Here is a 25491-nt window from a genome sequence, read left to right on the forward strand (position 1 = left end):
AATAAATTTTTAAAATTTAATTTTATTTCTTTTTAAGGGAAATAAATATTTTATGCACTGTATAAACAAAATATAATTTAATTAAACAATCCATTTATGAAAAGTTAATGCTTTAGTTCAAACTTTCTTTTCGTCTATGCCAAATATCTAAAGTTAAGCAAATAACAATTAATTATGCAGCCGCAATCTCTTTTTTTTTAAAAATTCAAATATTGAGTTCAATAGTCAAATTCAAAAATTGAATTATGGCTTGGAGTTAAAAATTAAAGTGGTAATTTCAGAATATATTTTTGTTTTTTTTATATAAAGCATTGTAGTTAGGGATCTATTTAATACAAATCCGAAATTATAAACTTTTATTTTGCAAAAAAATAAAATTAAGGGAAGTTGATAATAAAATAAAAGTATTTATTTAGCCAGTAGACTGAATATGTGTGATAAAGTCCTAATATTCAACATGGAAATAAATTAATGTTGAAACAAAAAAATATTTTCACATTTTTTTTTAATATTTTTTTTCCAAATTTCTTAATTAAGCATTTAACATTTTGTACAGTGATTCATTTTATGTTATATTTTATTACCGTCGTTGAACAGCTGACTCAATTTTAAGAGTACGACTACCTGCTCCACTCCGTAGCCTTGTAATTTTGATTACGATTCAGATGACAAGATGGGATTAACCAATATTCGCTTTTCATTAAGAGGAAAAACACGAAAACCTCCCACTGATAGCCTTACGGCAAGGGGACTCTAACTCATGATCAGTCTAATACTGAGAACATTTTACGTCAGCATTGTGATCGGTGCGAGTCGGGTGCAGAATTTATATTGACCTGCCATCGCTGAGATTCGAACCCGCCTCGTTGAAAGGTAAGCGCTTTATCCCCTGAGTCAAAAAGGCTCTTTAAACTTGTTGTAAAACTTGAAACGTAAGTCTATGATATGAAGTACCTAAGCAGAAAAAAATTACCATAATGATAAGTATTTCATTTTTTAAGCTTAACTTTCACTATTTTAAATTTTTCTTTTGTGAAAATTTCACAAATACATCGTAACTTAAAACATAATCTGGATTATATATTTTATTACTTTAAAACTTTAAAAAAATTCACTTTGTCAATTTTTTGATTTTGAAATTTCCTCTAAATTCTAAATCTAAAATTTCATTACTGCTTTCCGAAGCACTTGAGCTCTGTTTTAACTGAACATCTTAACCGATTATCCATTGGCAATAGAGTTATCTTTATGCTTTAAATGCGCAAAGCTTCATTCTCTGGAGAATTATCTAAGTTAATGCATCAATAAATTTAATTCTCCAAGTGGTTTATCTTTCACCATTTGAAAATTAATTCCATAAGCTGGATATCTATATTATGTATTGTTGGCTTTAAGTGCTTTCATTTCTTGTAATATGCTGCTTTCTTGGATGTTCAGGAAGACGTTCTGATAAATTTACTATACACACTGTTAGAATCTTCATTCTAAAATTATTAAAATTACCGGCAGTAATTTGTCCATTCGATAAACTTTAAAGTTTACGGTAAAGAACGTTTTTTACCTTTGAGGTTTTGAAACTATTTTCAACTAGTATGGTTATAAATTCATGAATACAAAACTATACGGTTTTTTAGCTATTTACTGGCATTAACTGGCATTGTTTTAAAATCGTTGAAAAAGAGTTTTAACTGAACATCAGAGCTAAGCCTTTCCAATGGAGAGTGCAGGGAACCAATTGGGAAGGGCAGAACACAGAAAACTCTTCATGTTTTGAAAGGAATGGATGAAACATTGTGGTGTCAATGCTGGAACCAATTGGGGAGGGCAGAACACAGAAAACTTTTCATGTTTTGAAGGGAATGGAGGAAACATTGTGGTGTCAGTGCTGGAACCAATTGGGGAGGGCAGAACACAGAAAACTTTTCATGTTTTGAAGGGAATGGAGGAAACATTGTGGTGCCAGTGCTGTAACCAATTGGGAAGGGCAGAACACAGTAAACACTTCATGTTTTGAAGGGAATGGAGGAAACATTGTGGTGTCAATGCTGGAACCAATTGGGGAGGGCAGAACACAGAAAACTCTTCATGTTTTGAAGGGAATGGAAGAAACATTGTGGTGTCAATGCTGGAACCAATTGGGAAGGGCAGAACACAGAAAACTCTTCATGTTTTGAAAGGAATGGATGAAACATTGTGGTGTCAATGCTGGAACCAATTGGGGAGGGCAGAACACAGAAAACTTTTCATGTTTTGAAGGGAATGGAGGAAACATTGTGGTGTCAGTGCTGGAACCAATTGGGGAGGTCAGAACACAGGAAACTCTTCATGTTTTGAAGGGAATGGAGGAAACATTGTGGTGTCAATGCTAGAACTCGAACCCCAGTTAGTTTTTCACTCATTACGGAATATTTTTTTTACGCATGACGTTTTATGTGTGCTGGAAGCTATAATTTATGATATATTGCCCGTGTGAAATTTCATTCTACGATAATTTGCATCAAAGTCTCTTCTTAGTTTCTATAGTCATCCTTAAGCCTTTTTATACCTTATGTTATATAGCTTCTTAAGATCCTTTTCAGTTTATTTGATCTTCAATAAATTTTGTTTTGCGATATTTTATTTGATAAGGCTCTAACATTCGATACTTTGATAACACATATAACGATGCTCTGCCCAGAGAAGATTTCACTTTCATATAACTTTTTCTTCCTTTAGCCTTTCGGAAACTTAGTTTGCAGCTATTTGAGATATTTTGGTCTAAAACCACTTTTGTCATAAAGCATTTAATATGCATGAAGTTCTTATCTACGATATTTTGTTCTAGCTAACTTTCATCTCATACTGTTTCATGCAGATGATATTTTGTGTTTGTGAGATTCTGTCGCATAGTAATTTATGCACATGAAATATAACACAATTTCGTTAACTATCAAGTGTTCCATCCCTCGAAATTTTGTCACAGGTGATGGAGTAAATAACACATAGAAAATTATAATAACTGCAAAATGTAACTTATTTGCTAAATACATAGATTCATAAATCATTACTGCTACATCACGAATACGAAAAAAAAATTTAAAAACAAACAAAATATATTTATTAATAACTCCATAATCTAATATTTTCCCCAGTGGTGTTCAAACGAAAAATATTTTGAAATATACAAATTACTTTTGTTTAATAATGAAATAAATCTTCTTTAAATTAATATCTTCACTAATACCTGATAAAAATGTTTTTATGGTAAAATAATTTTGTTAATGAATAATTTTAAAATATCTAAAATTAAATATACTTATTTGCGATAAAAAAATGCTATCATGTTTATCATATTCCCAAGATAATTCAGTTTATTATTCTAAATGAGGTTTAGAAACAAGAATTCGTTCCAAGGCGAAAAAAACAATAAGAGAAAAGATCTATATTTTCTGTTACATTAAATTAAAAGAAATAGCCTGAATTTAATCTTAAAGAAAATGCATTTTGGTAAGCGTTTTTTGTTTCGCTTTACAAAATTATTCTCCAACTTGCATACAAATAGATATTTTAAAAGTATGGGGAATTGTGCAAAAGCTTGCGTCAGCATTTCTGTTATTTTCTTTTATTTTCCGTGAAATCCGATTAAATTCTATTTTACATTAAATCTGAGATGTTACGTTTCAAAACTCTAAGATAATAAATTATATTTTTGTATTAATTCTTTTAATTGTTATTATTACCTTATATGCTTCATTTAAAAATACATTTTTGAATAAAACTGCACAACCTTGAATATACAGAAAAAAACGTCTGATTTATGCTTAAAAAATTTTTAAAGCATCATTTTACTTATATTTAATCATTTGCATTTAATGCGTTTTATTTAATAAGAAGTTTTTAACAAAAGCTATGCAGATACATAATATAACGTAATTTATATTTAAAAATGTTTAATACATGAAATCATTTCTGTTACAGATACCTAAAAATAACACCATTCATGTCGTCACATAATTAAAGTAACTAGAGGGCTCTCCCCCTGTTTGCTACCGCCCACCAACCATCAGAACTGCTTAATCAATTTCTTCAGATCATTTTTTTAGAAATTCGTTTTAACAATACAATTTTTGTGTTTAAATATGCTTATTTCAATAATTTCAAAGAGAATTTTACAGCAATGAGTTAGTTTGAATAATAATAAAATCATATTTTAATTTATACAGTATTTTTGAAAGGATAATAAAATTATTTTGAAAACAAAGTTCTATGCTTCAGCAAACTTACGTTGATAAAATCAACTAATATTTTAAAACAATGTTATTTATTTGAATATCAATTAAAGAAACGCTATAAATATTGAAAGTACAGAATGTTTCGAATGGTGTTTATTTTTAAATTTTTATCAGATATTTTTTAACAGCATTTTACCATGTTTCTTTTATAACTTTCTCGTGCTTCTTTGAAAGAAATTTAAAAAAAAAATTTTTATAACAATGTGGCTTTTTTTAACAATTTTTAAAGGTATATTCCAACAGAATAAAGAATTTTTCGAGAAATATATTAAAATAATGCAATGTATATCTTTGAACTTCCATTAGAAATTAATTTAATAAAATTACGAATTTCAAATTATTTCTTTAAAAAATTAATAAATCTTTTACAATAATGTTAGTTGCTTGAATTACATTAAAAAATACACCTCAAATGTTGAATTATGTAATGTATCAAATATGATTTTTATTTAATATAATATATTTTTTAAACATTTATCAGATAATATTTTATTAAAATTATAAATGTTTTTACTTCGGCAAACTTCCTTTAAAAATGTCAAACATTATTTTTATGACATAAAAAGTTGGCGTGTGTATTTTTCTTTCAAATGGTAATGTAATATGAAGACGAGACTTTTACGCTTTACACTAAAAAATATTTTACTTAATACTAAAAATACTTGCAATACTTCAAAAAAAATTCTACTCATTCTTTATACAGTATAAAATTTTTGATTAATATTTAAAAGCACACTATTGGAAACACAGAATGCTTCAAATATGTTATTTTTAAAAATTAATACAAAAGATATTTTAAAATGCACTAGAAAATTATTTCCTTAATAATTATCATTTCATTTCAGCATGCACTCTAAAAAATATTCCGGATCAAATTACGGTAAAAAAAACCGGTACTTTTTACCATAGAATCAACTTTTACCATAACATGTAACGGAACAAAAATTCTGATCTACCATAAATTTTTACAGCAATAATTACGAAAAAATCACTGTAATTAAATAACTATTACAGTAAAAATTAACATAGATTATTTTATGGTATTAATAGATTTTATAGATGATGCAAGCCAGACTTCAAAACCAGACTTTGTTCCAGAAATTTTTACCGTGTAGATACTCAAAGTTCAATTTTTTTAGATATAATAACGATATGATATTTTTCCCAGAATTTAAGATTGATGCAGTCAACGTAGTTAGGAGATAAATAAAAATGGTAAAATTAAACCTATTTTAAATGTTTCGATGACGTATTGTGATCAGAGCAAAATATACTTCACTCAGCGTAAGTGAAAAATATGTTTTTAAATTTTAAATATTTTTGCATAAGTTAATAGTTAAGAGATAAAAAAAAATGGTAAAATTAAACCTATTTTAAATGTTTCGATGACGTATTGTGATCAGAGCAAAATATTCTTCACTCAGCGTAAGTGAAAAATATGTTTTTAAATTTTAAATATTTTTACATAAGTTAATAGTTAAGAGATAAAATAAAATGGTAAAATTAAACCTATTTTAAATGTTTCGATGACGTATTGTGATCAGAGCAAAATATTCTTCACTCAGCGTAAGTGAAAAATATGTTTTTAAATTTAAAATATTTTTACATAAGTTAATAGTTAAGAGATAAATAAAAATGGTAAAATTAAACCTATTTTAAATGTTTCGATGACGTATTGTGATCAGAGCAAAATATTCTTCACTCAGCGTAAGTGAAAAATATGTTTTTAAATTTTAAATATTTTTACATCCTTTTACTTTAATATTAATTGAAATATTGCATGATCAATTTTATTTTAAATGTACACGAGTTTGAGATAGCAGCTGCAAAAGAACGATCTTATGAATGAGAAGTAAATCTAAAGAGTAAAATGTTCGGAATAAGTAAAGAAAAAAAACGTAGGAACAAGGAAAAGTAAAAAAAGAAATCTAGATTCGTACAAAAAATCTTTGAAATATAGAATAAAAGGGCGTGGTAAATGAAGGTTTCAGGTTATTTTTTTATCTGAATCAGCCAGTGACAAAAGGCGTTTTTAGTAAAATGTAGAACTTATATTTAATACGACTGACCGAATACTCGTTTAGCAAAATCGTTAAACTATGAAAACAGATTTAATTAACACTACGTAATCATGCAAAAAAAATGTAAAGCACATATAATGCCAGCTGAAAAATTTTAATAATTAAATTTTTTTCCTATTTTTTGGCCTTCTTAGTGGCTTAGATTAGACAGAGATTTTTCCAACTGGTTAATTTCATAACATTATAAATAAAAATTGTTTAAGAAATTTAGGCAATAATTTATTTGGCATTTTCGATTCAACATTAAACCATAAGTTACAGCTCTTAATATATCGAAAAAAACTACGGCATACATTTTTGAAATAACTGGAAGGTTTTACTTATTTTTTTAAAGTGCAATATTTTACCTTCACATCAAAAATGATGGATTACCCAAGTTCATCATATTTCACTTTTCTACTGCTAGAAAAAATGCAAATTTACTTTTTTGATAAACTGGATAACGAGCTTTTACAAATCTTTGAACGTAGAGGTTTAAACCCCTTTATTAAAACCACTTGCACTCAAACGCTTTATTTAGTTCTTGCAATAATTACTAAGCTATTTATTTTTTAGCTATATTAATTGTGAACAAAAATGAAACCGAGTATAAATTAGTTGTTGCTAAATGATTTGAAAGCACAAATGTGTAGAGTGTATGACCAAAATGTGAACGATTTCGAAATCAACTCTAGATACAAGAGAAAAACATAAGGAAAAGGATTGAAATAAACTGTGTATTGATAGTGTTTAATAAATTTTGAAGTAAAATTTAAAAACAGATGAAGTTGTAGGATGTACGTCGTAAAAAAGGGACTTAAAGGGAAAGGCATATTTTTACAACATACAAGGATCCCTATAATACCTTATGGTATAACAATATCTAATCGGGCCGATTTTTCTTGCAAATAATTCCCAGTATTTTCCGAAACCATCAAAATGACAGCTCAATGGTAAAAATACCCAAGACATCCAAAAAACAACAAAAAATTAATATTAATTATAGAGTTAGGTGAACTTGAAAAAAGTCCTTAAAATCGAGGTCAATTATTATCTGAATGCAAACAATAGAGGTACACATCTGGCATTTCATGGTTATGAACTATAGAACATTCGGATTCCCCCCGTGCTACTGCTGTAGCCGTGTTTAGACTTTTGACCGGACATGATTGTCTACGTTCTCATTTATTTTTAACCACATGCTTTCTACTTCATCAGATTGTCTTTTATGTAACTCCGGACAAGACATGACTGCTGCGCATTTTGACACGTGCTCTGCACTAAAAGACTTTGACTGTATTGTTAAGAAATATTGGGGAGCTAGAAGCCTAATGACCTAATAGTCAATGGCTGGCATTTGTTTAATAAAAACTATACAGGGTGTCTCAGTTAAGCGTTTCAGAACTTCTAAGAGGGGTAGGGGGCATCCTGACGACTCGAAATCATATAGCAATGTGGGGTCGGAAATGCTTTCCTGAAGCTGTGACGTACACAGACGCACCATAAAGAAAAGAGACCGTAAGTGAAAAATCGCTATAATAAGTGCAACCTCGAAAATCCGGACTGCTGGGGGGTTTGGAAGGTCCGGATTTCCGAAATTTCCGGATTTTAGATACCTTACTTAAATTGATAGAATTATCGAACTTTCGAAGTTGCCAGGCCGATTTCGCGATTAAACGCGCGTGTGTAGACCATCGACATCAATTTAAACATAAATATAATCTTTAAATAATAAATAAAAGACATTAAAAATCAAACTTTCGTCATTTTTCTCCGTAATCGATCGTTTAGATAACATAATATTAGCAATTAAAACTAAAAATATAGGCTTAAAACGCGAGCTGAATTTCAACTTGTCGCTGAAACAGATGCTTCTAGACTAGACTGTACCAGCTGATACTAATCCTTTTTTTGTTGGGGGATGAAAGAACTTGGCCCCGCCTCCTAAGCTTCAAGGTTAAGAAAGAACCAGTTTTCTTTCTTCACAAGGAGGAAAAACAAAGTGGTAGAATTCCTCCTCCTGAGGGGATTCCCCTTCATATTCTTTGTTAACTATACAGAGCTGATAAGATTGACTGGAATTTCCTTATCAGCTATGAGCTTTATTTCACTCCTCACCCCTACCTCTTCATCTACTGCTTCATTGTTGGAGGAGGGGATTCCCCTTTATATTCTTTGTTATCTATACAGAGCTGATAAGAATGACTGGAATTTCCTTATCAGCTATGAGCTATCATTCACTCCCAACCCCAACCTCTTCATCTACTGCTTCATTGTTGGAGAAGAGTTGTGGTTTTGCACTCTTACATGAAAATTTTTATTTTAAGCGATTTTTTTAAACTTTTTCTTTTGAAAATTTTTTCTGACGAACTGGACGTATGAGTCCGGATTTTAGAGATTTCCGGATTTCAGAAGTCCGGATTTTCGAGGTCGTACTAATACATTGAAAAAATTATATAGTACATGAGCCAAAGTAAGTGTTCGAAGTTTCTGCCCCCGGCTACAATGTACACCTCACATCTCCGGCGCATGGACATTCGAACATTCTGCAATACTCCAGGCATATCTCGCAGGCAGCTACTGCGATTCTTGTAACCAGCATTATCAACAGGGGTGTCATAAACCAGTGTTTTCATATGACTCCAGAAGTCAAAACATGATAGGTCGGGTGACCGAGGAGGCCATATAATTTTTTCAATGTATTATTATAGCGATTTTTCACTTACGGTCTCCTTTCTTTATGGTGCGTCTGCGTACGTCACCGCTTCAGGAAAGCATTTCCGACCCCACATTGCTATATGATTTCGAGTCGTCAGGATGCCCCCTACCCCTCTTAGAAGTTCTGAAACGCTTAACTTACACACCCTGTATAACATTGAAATATATAATATTTTTCCGTCACGTGATATAATCTATAATAAATAAGGCAGACTTTCTTTATATTCTAAACTTACGCCTCGGAGCTCGAAACGCATATCTTATCGCATAGTTGACAGAACCTCTGAAATATATTTATTACAAAAATTTTTAAACTATATGTTTTAAACATACAGAGTGAGATTTCTATCATTGAGCAGAATCCTTAAATATAGCACCTCTATTTGGTTGTAGTTATTGGCCGTATACTTTATGAAGTTTAAAAATTGCCATCTTGATAACGAGTTAGCTCACGTTCAAACAAATTTCCCGTACAAGAAAGTTTATTACAATTTTCAAGTGTAAAGTAAGTAATTTTGTTTCAATTTTTAAATGTAGGCAAGTAATGCATAACTTTCAGACGTCAATAGTGTTACAAATGTTTCTAATAATATTTGAAACTGTGTTTAATCATTATTTAGCCATTAACAGTGCTTAACCATTCACAATCCATCAACAATGTTTGTTTACTTTGTCATAAGAGAATTTACGAACAAATTACAAATCAATTGCTAGTTGCATTCAATAAGACAATCTCAATTACTATGAATGAGCTGGTGACCCTACTTTAGATACATTATCCAGGTTAACATTTTCTAAGCTGTGCGAACTAAAATGTCATTGTGCCTGGTTTTATAATAGCATATCTGGAATAATTAAATAATAATTTGTTGATTCTATACAGATGCATAAACATAAAGGAATATTAAAGTAACAGAAATCACTAAAAAATTTCGTAACTATGCAATTACTACTGAATCAAGCAGACTCATAATACTCATAATCTTTGCAAAAACTCTCTTCCCCGATGAAAGCGACAGGTTTCCTTCATTAGGCCAATGTCACTAATTTTCCTTTTACCAATGCTGACTTACATTTTATAATTATTACTACGCCTAGGAACATGCAGTTTGGAAGAAAATAATTATATTCAAATATATCAAAATACAATAATTGCTAAATTTGACGCCAAAAACAATAGCCACAAATAAGTAGCCCAAAAATAGTAACCTTCCATTATCTGACAGACGAAATGAACAGACAAAATAGACAAAATTTTCAACATACAAAAAAAAAACAGAAATCACTAAAAAAATGGAGTAATTTTTATGTTAGTAGCGAGTCAAGCAGGCACATAATATTTCAAACTATTCTACTGACTTGTATTAAAGTGACACTTCATTGCAAAATAAAATGGCTACTTCGCAGAAACTGTTCCCAGAAATTGTTATATAGACGTTTAGGTACGCATGGTTTGGAAGAAAATAAATATATTAAAATGTAACAAAATATAAAATTGTTATATTTTGAAACCAAAAACAATTTCGAAAAATAAATCGCCCAGCAATAATTACCTTTCCCTATCTCACAAAACCAGAAAGAACGAAATCGGGGAAATTTCTAGCATCTCAAAACAGATTAGACAATACATAAAAACTGACTTCCTATAAATTTATTTAAAAACTGATATTTTTTGCTTTTAAAAGACTATTACATTGTCTGATAAATGGAATGGATAGCGATTTTAAAGTTAAAAATGGAGTGTTTTTCAAAATTATAAAAGTTGAATTTAATAGCATCATCGGTTTAAACATTTTCAAATATGAAAATAATTTCTTTTTGGCGAACTGAAAAGAATTTAAATGTTAGAGAGAAAAAACAGGATTTTAATTTCATACAAGTCGAATGTTTGTCTTAATAAAAACAAAGCATGCAATTAGAAATCTATAAAGAAAAAATATCTTCTTACAGAGAATTGAAAAATTTTAAGTAGACGGAGAATCTAATTTTAATTACTTTTAATCTCAGATTGAGAAACGGTGTAAGGAATTCCTTTCTTTTGAATGCATTTTTTTTTAAAATTTGTGATTAAAAAGTAATTAGGGTTTGTAAACTTCATTAATATTCACAATCTAACATGTTTTGTGAGCGAAATATATAAATATAAATGTAGAATATTTTGCCCTTTATGAGTTCAAACGGAATTTCGAAATAAAATTAAGATCCTTTATCTATCATTGTTTTAATCAAAAAAGTTGCAAAATTACAGAAAATAATCCGACTACCTTGAATAACTTTTGATCTAATGATCGGATCTTCACGTTTTAAGCCTCAATTTTAATGGTTTGAGGGGTTTACCTCAAACGTACTAATTGTTTAGCACGGACGATATTTTAAGATACAGAATAAGACGTAAAAATGAGCTTTCTCGGAATGAAAAATGGATTTGGAATTCTGATCTCCATAATCTAGGGGTAGCCCAATATGGAAAATATGGTCCTAACAGTTTGGTTAGGAGAGCGGTCCAAAGTTTGGAACCCTTACTGTTGATTTTATTTTTTGCGTATTTTGCTATATCTCGAGAACTTTTCGTTCAATTTGAAACATTTTTACGCATAAATATAAAATTCGTTTTTCCAAAGTGAATTCCATGCCAAAAAATATCTTTTAGTAAATGCAGTGTCTTAATATAGCAGTACAGTATTTTAGCAATAGAACAGTAAAGCAACAGGGTCTTTTCCTCAGCAGTAACTTTTAAAATATATATAGGATAAACTAACCAGTGAAGGAACACTTAAGCTTCGCTTGTCTTTTAAAAAATCATATTAATTTCAAAATTCGTAATTTTAGTTAAATGACAGTGTCAACATGTTTGTTACTAATTACAAATTATGTAAAAAAATTGTAGAGAACTTACACAATATTGTTTTAAAGTTTTGGAGGTTCAAATAATAAGTAGTAAGAAGACCAAGTGAAGGAACAGCTGTTACCAGTGAATGAATACCCTGTAAAGGAACACTTAATTTTGGTTATTTTTTAATGCTCTTTATGAATTTATTAGTCATACAAATATATAAAAGCAAGACTATTTATGAAATTATAACATACAAGTACTTGTAAAATGCTAATTTTTTTCTGTAATCATGAGCTAGAAATTAAAGTGATGCTAAATACAAAAAAAATCATTCTTTCTTATAATTTGACAGTCAAATCTAAATCATTGCGTCATCCGATGCTGTTTATTATCATTATTATTTTATCACCTTTTTGTTTACTCTTTTTCCTCTTATTTCTTGAAGCTTTTTTTCTTTTTTAAGTATTTTTTATTTCTTTTTCTTCTCCATATTCTCTTGTTTCAACATTTTTTCTAGATCTTTCAGCCTCTTGAAACTTTTGTCATTTCTCTGAAGTTAGTGCAAAAGGTAATTTATTCGTTTTTCTTCTTATTTGTCCTTTCTTTTTATCATCAATATTTGGCCAATGTAAATGGTTCTTCCAACATTTCCAGAATGCCTTTCTCAAAAATAGACTGGGGAAAGGTGTCTTGAAGTTTGAGGAAAATCCATCTCTTGCTGACTTATATCTAGAGGATCTTTAGAAGTACTGATTTTACTTATAGAATCATTTCTTTTTTCAACTAAGAGAATGAGGACTCATTTCAAATTCGATATCTAAGATGCATTCATTATCAATACTAGCTTCAGTTCCTAAATTTGACTTAACCAAGTGGTCTTCTTTTAATACGTACTTCTTCCATATTGAAAAAAGTACAGGCTCTTGGACATTTTCGATATAAGACTCTTTAGTCAATGCTGCGTTAAAAATTTGCAACATATCATGAGGGATTTCCCTCTCAAGCTTCTGAAGAAATTGAGTATCGCTTCTGTTTAAATCTGTTTTTTGTTGAGGAGCTTGCTTCTAAATTCTAACATAGTAAAGTAGTTTTTTATAAATTATATAATCGCGTTGCTATCCCATAATGATAACTTATTAGGAGTTCTTGGTGCAAAAGCCAGCGAAAAAAATTTCTATTCAAATTTTTATGATTATATTTAATTAGTTTTCGATTTGTAAACATAGTTTATTAAGTTGCCTAACATTTGATGTAACTACACACCCTATCAATAAATATAAATTATAATTTTTTCATAAATTCAGCTATTAAATTAACATTTTAAGCTGAAATTATTTCAGGAATTATTCATACAATTTTTAACAAAATTTCAGTTGTCCTCTATATAGCAGAATTACTTATCCTAGAGTCATGTAAAATCATGTTTCACACATTACTGTTCATTCACTGGAAGTATTCCCAGCGAAGGAACATGCCTGTTTCTTCACTGGTTAGAAGTTGTTTTTTGTCTTTTAAAACAGAATTTTTATATATAATATGACTAAAAGCACAAGAAAATTAAAAAATTTCGTTTATTTTCATTAACTGGGAAAAGAAACCAGTAAAGAATCACTTGTTCCTTCACTGGTTTTTCATCGTTTGGCGATCCAGTGAAGGAACTTGCCTGTTCCTTCACTGACTAGAAATTGTTTTTTGTCTTTTAAACAGAATTTTGATGTATAATATGACTAAAAGTACAAGAAAATTAAAAAAATTCTTTTATTTTCATTAACTGGGAAAAAAACCCAGTAAAGAAACACTTGTTCCTTCACTGGTTTTTCATCGTTTGGTGATCCAGTGAGTAAACACCCCCTTATCTCAGTACTTGATTATGCTATGGTGCTTTAAAAAAATAAAACGTAACTTCAATAACTATATTTTGAATTCTCTTTTTCACAGTGAGAAAAATAAAACTATTACGTGCAATTAATTCCACTTCAAACGTATAAATACAAACACTCACCTTATAATTTTTTCAAAGAAACAAGGTGTTGCAGAGATAATAACAAATTCAAAATTTTTTCCAGAGAAGTCTATTTGACCAGGTAATCCAAAACATTGCTAGATGACTTCCTATTGTTTGGCAGTAAGCTATTGTTACCAATCAATCTAAAGAAAAACTTTCAAATTCTTATTTTTAATCAATATATATGAAATGTTCCTTCACTGGGTAGTGTTCCTCCACTGGTTGGTTTACCCTATTCAAAGCAAGAACTATGGATTTATTCATTAAAGAAAAATGACTGTCTCATTTGATAACAGCTAGCAAAATCAAGCTTTTCAAAATTAGGAAACATTTTAGACTAGTATCTTTTAAGGAATTTAATGTATATTTAACCCATATTTTATTTTAAAAATGAAACCTTTAGACTTATTCATTGACAAAATAGCAGTGTTTTATAAAAACATCGATAAAAGTAAAGAAAATATTTTTTAAAAAAAGCTGAATATTGCAAAGCAGATTAAAAAAAAATATTACGTAAGACATAATTCAAATACGCAATTTTTTTCCTACAATGAAATATTATCACTGACTCGTTTCCCTGCACCATTAATGTGAGAATTATCCTTTCAGATTTATGAATAGAATATTGAGTGACCATTTTTCTAATTGAAAGGATTTTATTTAAAACCCGAATTGCTCGCAAATGGAAATTGTGAAATTGCTTTAAAGAAAAACGCACAATAAAATGATCATTCAAAATAAACTGTATAAAGAAAGTTTAGTATAAATAATTTAAACTACGTTTTAGAAGGATAAACGTACTTAATGTAAATGTCAGTATCGATTAAAAAAATGGTTTATTTAATACTTTTTTTCTTATAAACTTCATAATTAATGCTTTTTATTCATCTTAAATCCACAGAAATCTCGACTAAAAATCAAACTCTCTCAAAGTCAAATCTCACCAGCAAGAAAAAATGCTTGCTAAATAGAAAGTATTAAAGGTGAGATTCAGACCTTCCAATCATGTAAGAAAAAACATCAGGCCAGAAAAATTCGGCGATAGCCTTTAATTGGGAAGATTCCCAGAGTCTCAGAAAAGTGAACTTGGAATTGCCTAGGTCAGTTCCATCTCTTTTAGCAGATGATACCTAAAACAATGGAGGGGTGGAAACTTTTCATTTCTTAAGAGCCTGGGTCTCAAGTATTAAATCTAGTACTAATACATCGTAGTAACATAAATATATCTTAGTAAATTACGAAGAATAAAAGACTATATCTGAACACTTTTCCTTTTAAATATTGAAAACTGAATGGTATGAGTATCATTAATGTAGCTATTCTTGCTCTAATAGGTGTTTTCTTAACTTTAATAGTTTATGGTTTGTTAAATTTTCTATGTCAGACTTCTAAGAAAAGCCTTAATCTGATATTATTACTTAGGTAATCAAAAACTCTCAACAAATTACAAAAAATTTAACAAGCAAGAAGAAATTAATTAGATATAATTCTATTAAAAAGAGAATCGGAATAATCTTAAAGAATTGTTGAGATGTTAAACACGAAAAGCATTGTTTGGGAAAAATAAATTTAAAATTTGTGGAACTTAGTTTTGTTCAATGCGCTTTAAACTAAAGCAGGACTTATCTTTCAAATTTTTAGTGCATTAAAATTATAAGTTTTAACTCAATTATTCTTTGCGATTAATTAAACTTTTAAAGTCAAATTTCTAAAGAAAAGCCTTAATCAAAAGCTCTAAACATTACAAAATTTTCGCAAATGGGAAGGAATTAATTAGATATAACTCTTTTAAAAAGTGAATCGTAATAATCTTAAAGGAATTGTCGAGTTTTTGAATGGGAAAGGCTTTTTTTTTAGAAAAAGAAATTTAAAATTAGTGGAAACTTATTTAGTTTATATGCTCTTTAAAATAAGGCTAGACGTATCTATCTCACTTTTTAATGCGTCAAAAATATAAGTCTATGACTATAAATATAAGTCTAAAATTATGAGTCTATATTCAACTCATAATTTTAGAATAATTTTATTAATCTTATACGCCAATTTATGAAAAAAGAGGATTTCATCAACAAAAAAAAGTAATAAGAATGTCGTAGGGGACTCATTTTAAATAAATTTCGCTCCTTTCATTTGTTTTCTCGATTATTTATTTAATTTATTCATTTCGAAATTTCATAATTCCACTGCAAAAAGGTTATGGCTTTAAAACTACTTTTTACCTGACATTAGAAAATGTATTATCATTTCATTAATTTAAAATTGGAAAGGAAAGGGAGGAAAATTTCTTGGAAGAACCAAGATTTCAAAACTAATTTTCATAACGAAATTGAAAAAATACTGCATCCAACTCATCGGGATTTGACATGTTGAAAATATCAACTTTTGAAGAAATCAAATTAACATATAAGAGATTGAATTTTAAGTTTGAATTTAAGATCTGCATTTATAAAAAGGAAGAAAATTAGCCACTAAGTTCGAGGAATTATTTTTTAAGGAAAAAAATACTTTCTCAGTAGAAAATAGCGGTTTTTGAAATTTTTGAACGTTTTATATCTTAATAACATTCTTATTTGTTGCTACTTCATTGTAATGCTAAGTTTTAAGTTCTTAAAATTACATGATACATTAGTTAAGCATATGCGAAAAGATTACTTAGTTCAAAACCTTGTTAACTTACAAATAATTTGCACCGTATTCAAAACACTATTATTATAATTCAACACTATTATTATATTTATTTTTCTGAAGGAAAAAAAAATTCAAAAATTAAAATGCTTGACTCTATAGATGATCCACACTCCGTAAAGTTTTGATCTAAACAATGTGCAATAAGAAAGAAAGTATGGTCAAAACTAACTGAATGTGGTAAATTCTAAAGGAAATTTTTTGCTCTAGGGGAAAAAACTCGGTAATTCTTACCGAAGTACTTTGTATATGATTTTGAAAACATTAACAATGAAATATGGTTTCATGTTATGTGATAAAATTTGGTGAATGTGATAAAATTTTGTAAAGTTGATAAAATTTGGCGATTATCTCATGATACCTTATTGCATGGCATAAAAACCATTTATTCGGTTAAATTTAATTACCAGTTTAATATTTGTTACTAAATGTGGGGCAGTAAAAACTACAGTTTTGAGAATCAAAACTTACTGTAAACTGCTCTTAATTTTTATTACACGATCTAATGTGTAAACAAGAACGAAACGCCGTATTAAGTTTCCGATAATTTGCACCGTATTCAAATTATCGATGTTACGGTTCAATGTTAATTCTTTTAAGAGAGAGCAAAACTAAAACATAAATACTCGACTATACAGACGCAGACGATCCGTATTCTATAAAGCTTTTGTCTAAATACTTCAGAAAAAACGTATATAAGTATATGGGAAACTAAACTTGCAGTAATATTTGCGGGCATTTTTTGAAATATTGCCCTCAATATTCATTTAAAATGTTTAAACATAACGGGAAATGTAACCTTAGGAAAGATTGATTTAAGTAAGATATACTTAGATAAATACCATTAATCTACATCTGGAAGAAGATTCCAAAAATCACTTACTCTTAAGCTGTTATACTGCGTGGAAAATGTCTTAAATATTATTATTCATGCTTAAGAAGTTTATTTTACTAAATATTTTAAAAGAACTTCGAATATAATACTATTGAACAAAGAATTTTCATACATTATCCACTAGACTTTTAAAAAAAATTTTCTGCTTTTTAAATATTTTTCAACATCAAAACTAAGATATGGAACTGTGCATAGGGAATATAAGAATTGAGGAAAGAAATAGTATCAGGGAATTATAAATATAACTTGTTTTAGTAGTTATTTTTGTAAGTTACTAGTTAGTTGTTATGTTCAAATCAGATATTTTTTAACTCACTAATGGCAGTTTCTTTATAGAATAGTATGAAAAGTTTTCAGAAATACATTGAGAAGCCAACAGCCAACAGCCAGAAGCCAACAATTAATTTACCCAGAAATCTATGAGATACTTTTAGGAGGTACTCAAAATGATTGAGTAAATTGAGATATGCAATAATGTAAGAAGGAAAAAAATTCACCATTGCTTTCTCTTTACATTTTAGAATTTTGACTGATTTACTTAGAACTTAAACATTAAAACTTAAAACTTTAAAATGATTTTGTTTAAAATTTATGAAACGAAACCTTAATTACAAAATCTGACTTTTAAAAATTTGCAACTTTCTAAATAATATTTTTTTCCTTTGAAACGCTAATTTTTCACAATGCGGAATAAGTTTTATTAATATTGAGATCAAAAAATATTGCTCATGCAATGAATGAAAAAAATTTTCTAAACAGACTGATTTAATTTTAAGTTTATAAGATTTAAAACACATTTACGTAAATGCTTAAGATGGAGAAGTATGGTATATTCTTCAAAAAAAGACTTTGGATATTATTATATAACATTAATCATCAGGTTTAGTGAGGTTTTATATTCTACGGTCAAAGATAAATCCTTTTTACGATAATGGTACAATTACAAAAAGAATTTCTGATACAAAAAGAGAACTAATAGTAAGTCAATTGTTTTATTGTTAGAATTTATCACGCATAACGACAAAAGTATTTCCTTTTTTTTCATAAAGGAGTTTTCCTTCTTACTTTAAAATATGAACTCAGGAAGCAAAAGAGTAAATAATAAGGTTATAAAGCTTATTTTTATCTGATGTTCAAAATCTCTATTTTATGATACTTAACGAAATGATAATAATCATATAAATATCAGTTATGAACACCTAAAGATTAACATTATATTTAAGGATAGGTATGATATTAGTTTTTTAATATCAACTGAAATTCAATTATTTAATTTACTTTTAATTTTAAATGGCGATACCACGCTTTAAAAGAGTTTTTTGGTATGCAGAACATTGTCTGTAAAAAGGCATTTTAAAAATCACAAATTCGTTATTCAGAAAAGCTAACCAGAGCAAAAGAAATTAATTGCAAGTGCAATAAAAGACAGAAAATAAACAGTCGACGTCTATGATTAAATATGTTGGCAAAAGTGATCATACGAGAGCGGCAAGTTACTCAGATACAAATGTCATAGTAAGCCTGATCGGCATAGTAAACCTATTCAAGGGGGAGAGTTTTTGAAGGAATCCTGGTTAACATGAAATCCCTCACTTTTTGATGATCTCGATAATAAAGATAAGATAATTCAGCGCATCAAAGATACTCCTCTATCTAGAAAAGCAATAAAAGAAAGAATCTTGAAACTGGCCGGAAATGTAACATATCAACAAAAAATTGACATTAACTCCGCTCCTTTTATATTACTATGTCATGACGAAAGCATTTACGTCACTAAATCTGCACGGTTAGCTGTTTTTTCTCGATATAGTGTAGGAAACGTCATTAAGGAAGAATGCGATAACATCGTTGCTAACTACAAAGGGCGCAGATATTTATACGGCTGTTAAAATTTCGCTTGCTGAGAAAAAATTGATTTGAAATTTTGTTTCAGTAACAACTAATAGTGCTCCAAGTATGGATGGCAAAGCAATGATTTCCTAAGTTTATTTCAAACAGACGTAGGACATTCGATTCTTGAATTCCACTGCATCATTTACCAACAAGTCTTGTGTGCTAAGAGTGGTTTAACATCTCTTGATAATATAATGGCGGTAGTCACAAAAATAGTCATTCTTAGTTCGTCGCAATCTTCAAATAAGCGAAAGTTTGGTGCTTCGTTAGACTTCGGCGTATAATAGCTTACTGATGTATAATAAAGTTCGCTGGTTGCCGCTGAGCCGCGGGAATGTACTTCAAAACTTTGTTGATTGCTTGGAAGAAATCAGACAGTTTCTGCAAAATGTTGATCGATGTTTTTTACAGACATGTGCCAACGTTAAAATGAATTAAATGCAAAGCTTCAAGGCATAAATTAAACAATTATCGTCATGATAGATCTCATTCACACTTTTAGCGATAAACTGCATGTTTTTATAACGATATTATTACAAGAAACTACAAGTATTTTCCGAAATTGAAAGGAAATATCAGCGATTTAGATGCACGTGAGAAACCAAGGGAAGAAACAGTCTCTGAAAAATTTACTTCTGTAATTGATTCTGCAATAAGTGAATTTTCAGCGAGATTTTCTCAGCTCAAAGAATTATTGGAAGCAGTTCAGTTTATTATGTACCCTGATGTGACTTTATTTGATAAACTGAACTTGTCCCAATTTGATTGGTTGGAAATTGAAGAATTTGAAATGCAGCTGATTGATTTCCAGTCTAGTTCAATATAGATTCAAAAATTTATTAAAACAAGGAAAGAGTTAGAATAAATTAAAACAGAAAGATTGACAAGCAATATAAGTAAAAATGTCAATAACAAAATTTTGGAAACATGGCATTTGTTAAAGGACACATTGATTGATTTCCAGTCTAGTTCAATATAGATTCAAAAATTTATTAAAACAAGGAAAGAGTTGGAATAAATTAAAACAGAAAGATTGACAAGCAATATAAGTAAAAATGCCAATAACAAAATTTTGGAAGCATGGCATTTGTTAAAGAACACATTCAACTGTTTGAAGAAGCAGGCTCGTGCTATTATAACCTTATTTTCATCTATTTATACCTGCGAGTCATTATTTTCAGAGATGAATAACATTAAGAACTCGCTTAAAAACCGTTTGAGAGATGACTCCAGTTCAGCATGCATTCTGCTACAAATAACATCTTACAACCCTAAAATAAGTTATTTGTCATCAAATCTGCAGCAACAGAATACTCACTAATATTACTTTAATTTCAACTACGTGTATAACAGAGACATTTCAATTTTTTTTTTGTAGTAAATAAAGAGTTTTGAGTATTTAGTATTATTATTTTCCCAATAATCAAGTCATAATTATTTGACAACACGTCTATGACCTCATTAGACATTTTTTTTAAAAAAAAATGGCAAGTTGATACATAAAGATTCACCTTCCCTGTCCTAAACGAATTAGTTCCTCCATTAATTTTGACTTTCAGTGCATTACTTATTTATTCTAAATACCATTGATTTTAAATTATTTCATTTCATATTAACAAGTTTGTAAAGCATAAATATAAACAAAATAAATATGAGATATCAAATAACTTTAGAAATGGTAATTTCTTTATGCTACCACATATACGTTGACCTATTATCTAATCTGACGTAGCGAATGAAAAATAATTAAACATCTGAGAAGCGTGAAATAAAGTTATTGGTTAATGATAGCTAACAGATATCGTTGGTGCAATCTTTAAAATATTTTTTAACAAAACAGAATCATCTGCAGTTAATTTTTTTTAACAATGACAAGTTCTAAGCCAATGACACAATTCCATTTTTCAAGCATCTCTCCCAGACAATGAAAATGAAATTTTTGAATGATTTTTATGATCGGAGGTTAATATTGTTTATTTCATACACTGTTGAAAATTCAGAAAACTACCATAAACGTTTCTAAAGTGATAACATAGACTCACAGAAAAGCACTTCATTCTCTTATTATATTATTAGTCAATATTTAAGCGTATAAAATAAATCTGTACCACCAAATGCTTGCAAGACAATATCTTGCAGAGGAAAAGGAACTAGGGATTAACTTTATCTCCCACAACCAAAATGTCTCGCAAAATAAACTATCATGTTTACTAAAACATTGCAATAATTGTATTCGTATTTAACCTTGTATCTGAGTATTTATCTTATACGTACTTTTTTTCAACTTGCAATTTTTATTCAACTCAAGATTATTTTCAAATTGGGCTCGCCTAAGCGATATTTTGTCTCTTTTTAATCATGTCGTATTTTTCTAAGCCATGACTGCACATAATTTTTCTATAATTGCGATCGACACCCTTTTGAGATTTGAAATTTTCACCTGGCAAACTGGCCATATAATATTTGCCAAAGTAATAATTTTTATTACGTACATTTTAATGTATGTTTCATTTGTGTTGGAATATGGAACAGAAATGAATAAAACAGCAAGTGGTGAGAGCATGAACATAATAATTACTTTTTATATGAATACACGCAAGTACTTTACTTGCAACCAAAACAAAGGTATGAATATATAATACTATAATTATTAATATTATATTTAATATTATAATTATGAATATTATATTTAATATTATAATTATCAATATTATATATAATATTATAATTATCATCATTATATTTAATATTATAATTATCAATATTATATTTAATATTATAATTATCAATATTATATTTAATATTGTAATTATCAATATTATATTTAATATTATAATTATCGGTAGAATAAGTGAAAATAAATTAGAACCATTACAACCACAATAAAATAATTCATAAGTAACAAAAGTATTGTAAATTTATTTAGTGTCCGGAGGTGAGCTTGCTGCTCGTTACGCAACATTTCAAATTCTAGTGCAAACTCGATAACAATCAAAAGGGGAGTTCTTAATCAAGTAATTTTCAGTTAAATTGATGGTTTTTATCCTGATTGTCAAATATTATTCTCATTTCTTTTTCGGAATTTATTTTCAAATGATATTTTCTCTTTAGAACAACAACTTCTGAAAACCAAGTTTCCTCAAATATGAAGTAGCAAAATAAATGAGGAACCCCATAGCTTTTGTTTCTTAAGAGGACAGGGTGCACCTATATCTTACTCATATAGAGAAGATCAAGTCAGAGGCTAAACTAGATCAATGTTCCACTATCATTCAATCAATCTCCGTTGACACTATTCCTATTTGACTATTCCTTTTGGTAAATGATGGATTTTCAGTTGACAGGTAAGTGGGGGGATGTCAGCTAAGATATTTTGATACAAAATTGCAACATCTCTGCCTAGATACTTTTTTTGTTTTTGAATATCCTCATGTTAGAGTTAAAGAGTTAATGTTAGGCTTGAAGGTATAGACTTCAAGTGGCACTTCTCTTCTCACTCCAAGGCACCCCAGGATGCCACGGCACACATTTTGGAAAACTTATTTCTTATCATATGTAATCGAAAAGCAGAATTTACAGATTTCAAAGAAACTATAGATTTTACTGCCTAAACTATGTATTAAATTTTCAAAAAAAAATTTTTTTTTGGGGGGGGGGGGGAATCTAATAAATATATTTCAATGCAAATGGTTCTAAAAAAATATTTATTTGGTTAAATTAATCATTATTCGTGTTTTATTTTGGTGATCATATCTTAATGTAGAACTCTACAAAGGTTTTTACGATTCATACACACGAAACATGATTTTTGACAGTATAAATTGTTTAAAATAATTTCCATCTTAATTGGTTCATGCTTATTTAACTAAAACAGAAATAGAATTTTAAAATATTGCATCTAAATTGGTTTTTTTTAATGCGAAAAATTTTATTATCGGTATTTTTCTAAGCGCCCACGCACGCAATGAAGTTGAAGAGGATAATGTACTGTGTTTGCCGTGTTTGGTTCCTTGGGAGTATTCATCCACTTTTCCTTCGAGGTTAATATCTTCCTTACCTGTACTATGCATGATTCTTTATCGCCTTAGGGCGCTTTTTCATTACACGACACGATACCGACAAAATCGGACGACAAATGTGTGAACGACAATATATGGTTGCCGGATCGTTCAAGCAATTGTTTTTTCACTTGTCCGATATCGTTCGTCCGAGAAGTAGAAATTCTTGTTCATTCAGTGTTTTGAGCTTGAGTGAGCAGTTGTTTGTGTTCTGCTGCTATTCTTTTTCTGCTAACTTTATTTATGCCGGATGATAATCATCGTCTCAAACTTCTTACTTTATTTTAGAAGAAAAAAGCTTGCAGTGCAAAAACGTTTTCGGGTGCACGAAATGGTACTTACATATTAACGACACCGCAGCTACAGATTTGGCTGTTTTTAAGTGCCGCCAATCTACTCCTAAAATTTTTGCGACAAATCATGAAATAAAAAACATTATTTAAAATCTAAAAATTCAAAACACTTTATTTAAAAACAAAGTAGTCAATCGGATTTCGGTGGAAAATGGGCCGATATAGAGTTTAACATATATTCAAAACAGTCTCTTTTCTTTCATCAGATGCTGTCGCCATATCGTCGCTTTGAAACTAAACCGTAGTAACTCAAAAATGAGATATTTAGGTCATTTTGTGTAAAAAAAAATCACCCTTTTAGAGAAACAACGTGTCATCTTCATAGTTCCATAAAATTAATTTAGAGAGCAGATAAATCATTATCGCATTGGCGCGATTCGCCATCTTAGTTTTAGGGAATAGTGTAGCAGTGTGCCAGTTGCAACAAAACCTTGGAGGAGATAACGTCGCTTTGAAACTAAACCGTGGTAAGTCAAAAAAGCAAGTTTTTCAGGAGAGCGATTTTTTTCCTACACTGTTGTATGTCAAAATTTGAAATGAAATATGTAATATTTGGGAGGATATTTTGAAGAATACCGTTGTATTTTGAAATAACTCTCCACTTTTAATAAAAGTTTTAGAGAAAAGTGTTGCAACTCAAAGTACCTTAACTTATTTTGAAATTACCACAAAATTAGAAATGCTACAAGAATCTGGCCTGGTTCATTAAAAAATGTAAAGAAACAGAGCTTTTTTAAAGTAAACTATTTTGTAATAGTCGCCATAGCTTTGAGTCAACCTGCGGTGGAAGGCTTTTATGTTCATATTTTACATTTATGACATGATCAAATAAACGATTGAAATTGCTTAAAAGAATATAATAATGATATCAAAAGAGGAGATAAAACAGGAAAAATACACAACATCTAATAAAATCGCCACGATTTGAAGAGAACTTGCTTGCCTAACCGACATTTGATTCCGACAAACGATTTCGCCTTGTCGGATACGACATAATCGTTATCGTATCGGTGAGTGGAAAAGCGCTCCGTCGCTGACCATGTATTTTACTTGACCCTATGTCGTTCGCCGACAATCGGATCCGTTTTGTCGTTATCGTGTCGTGTAATGAAAAAGCGCCCTTACGAGATCATCGCCAACAAAACCAATTATTTTTATTTTTTGAAATGCCGGATGCTATTTAAGTAAAGTATGAAATAATCTTCCTGATGAGGTTATTATGCAAATGATGTGCATGTTACTGTGAATGACCGAAATCGGTGGTTGTTGACTTTCACCGGTGAATGTTGACAATCAAATTAGTCGCTTTGGTGAATGTCCGAAATATTTATTACATCCGATTTGATATTAATTTATTCGTGGATATAATTACATTTATTCGATATTTTAATACTTACTGACGATAGATTAGAACAAACATCAGTGTTTGGAGTATCGGGCAAATATATACCGGGCAATGGCACTTGACCTTAAAAAAAAATCAGTGTAGGGTATACCGGGCAGTGGCACTTGACCTTAAGAAAACACCAGTGTAGGATGTACCGGGCAAATGTATACCGGGTAATGGCACTTAACCAGACCTAGTATGACTAGACCTTTGGTAAATGTCCGAAATATATACTAGGTCTAGTGCCACTTTTGCTATAGCTTAAATATTAAAAAAAATTAAACAAAGCGTTTGAATCAATTTTAAACTGATAACGAAATTATCGCTTTAAAA

General features: G+C 29.5%; 1 protein-coding gene across 2 annotated transcripts in view; it reads right to left on the minus strand.

The window, feature by feature from the left end:
• Nucleotides 1-25491, minus strand: part of LOC107455319 (potassium voltage-gated channel protein Shaker) — a 669177-nt gene that overhangs the window by 400761 nt on the left and 242925 nt on the right. The gene's annotated exons all lie outside the window — the stretch shown is intronic.

Source organism: Parasteatoda tepidariorum, chromosome 4 (assembly GCF_982258835.1).
Source record: "Parasteatoda tepidariorum strain Cologne lab strain chromosome 4, Ptep-v5.0, whole genome shotgun sequence".
Taxonomy (NCBI): Eukaryota; Metazoa; Arthropoda; class Arachnida; order Araneae; family Theridiidae; genus Parasteatoda; species Parasteatoda tepidariorum.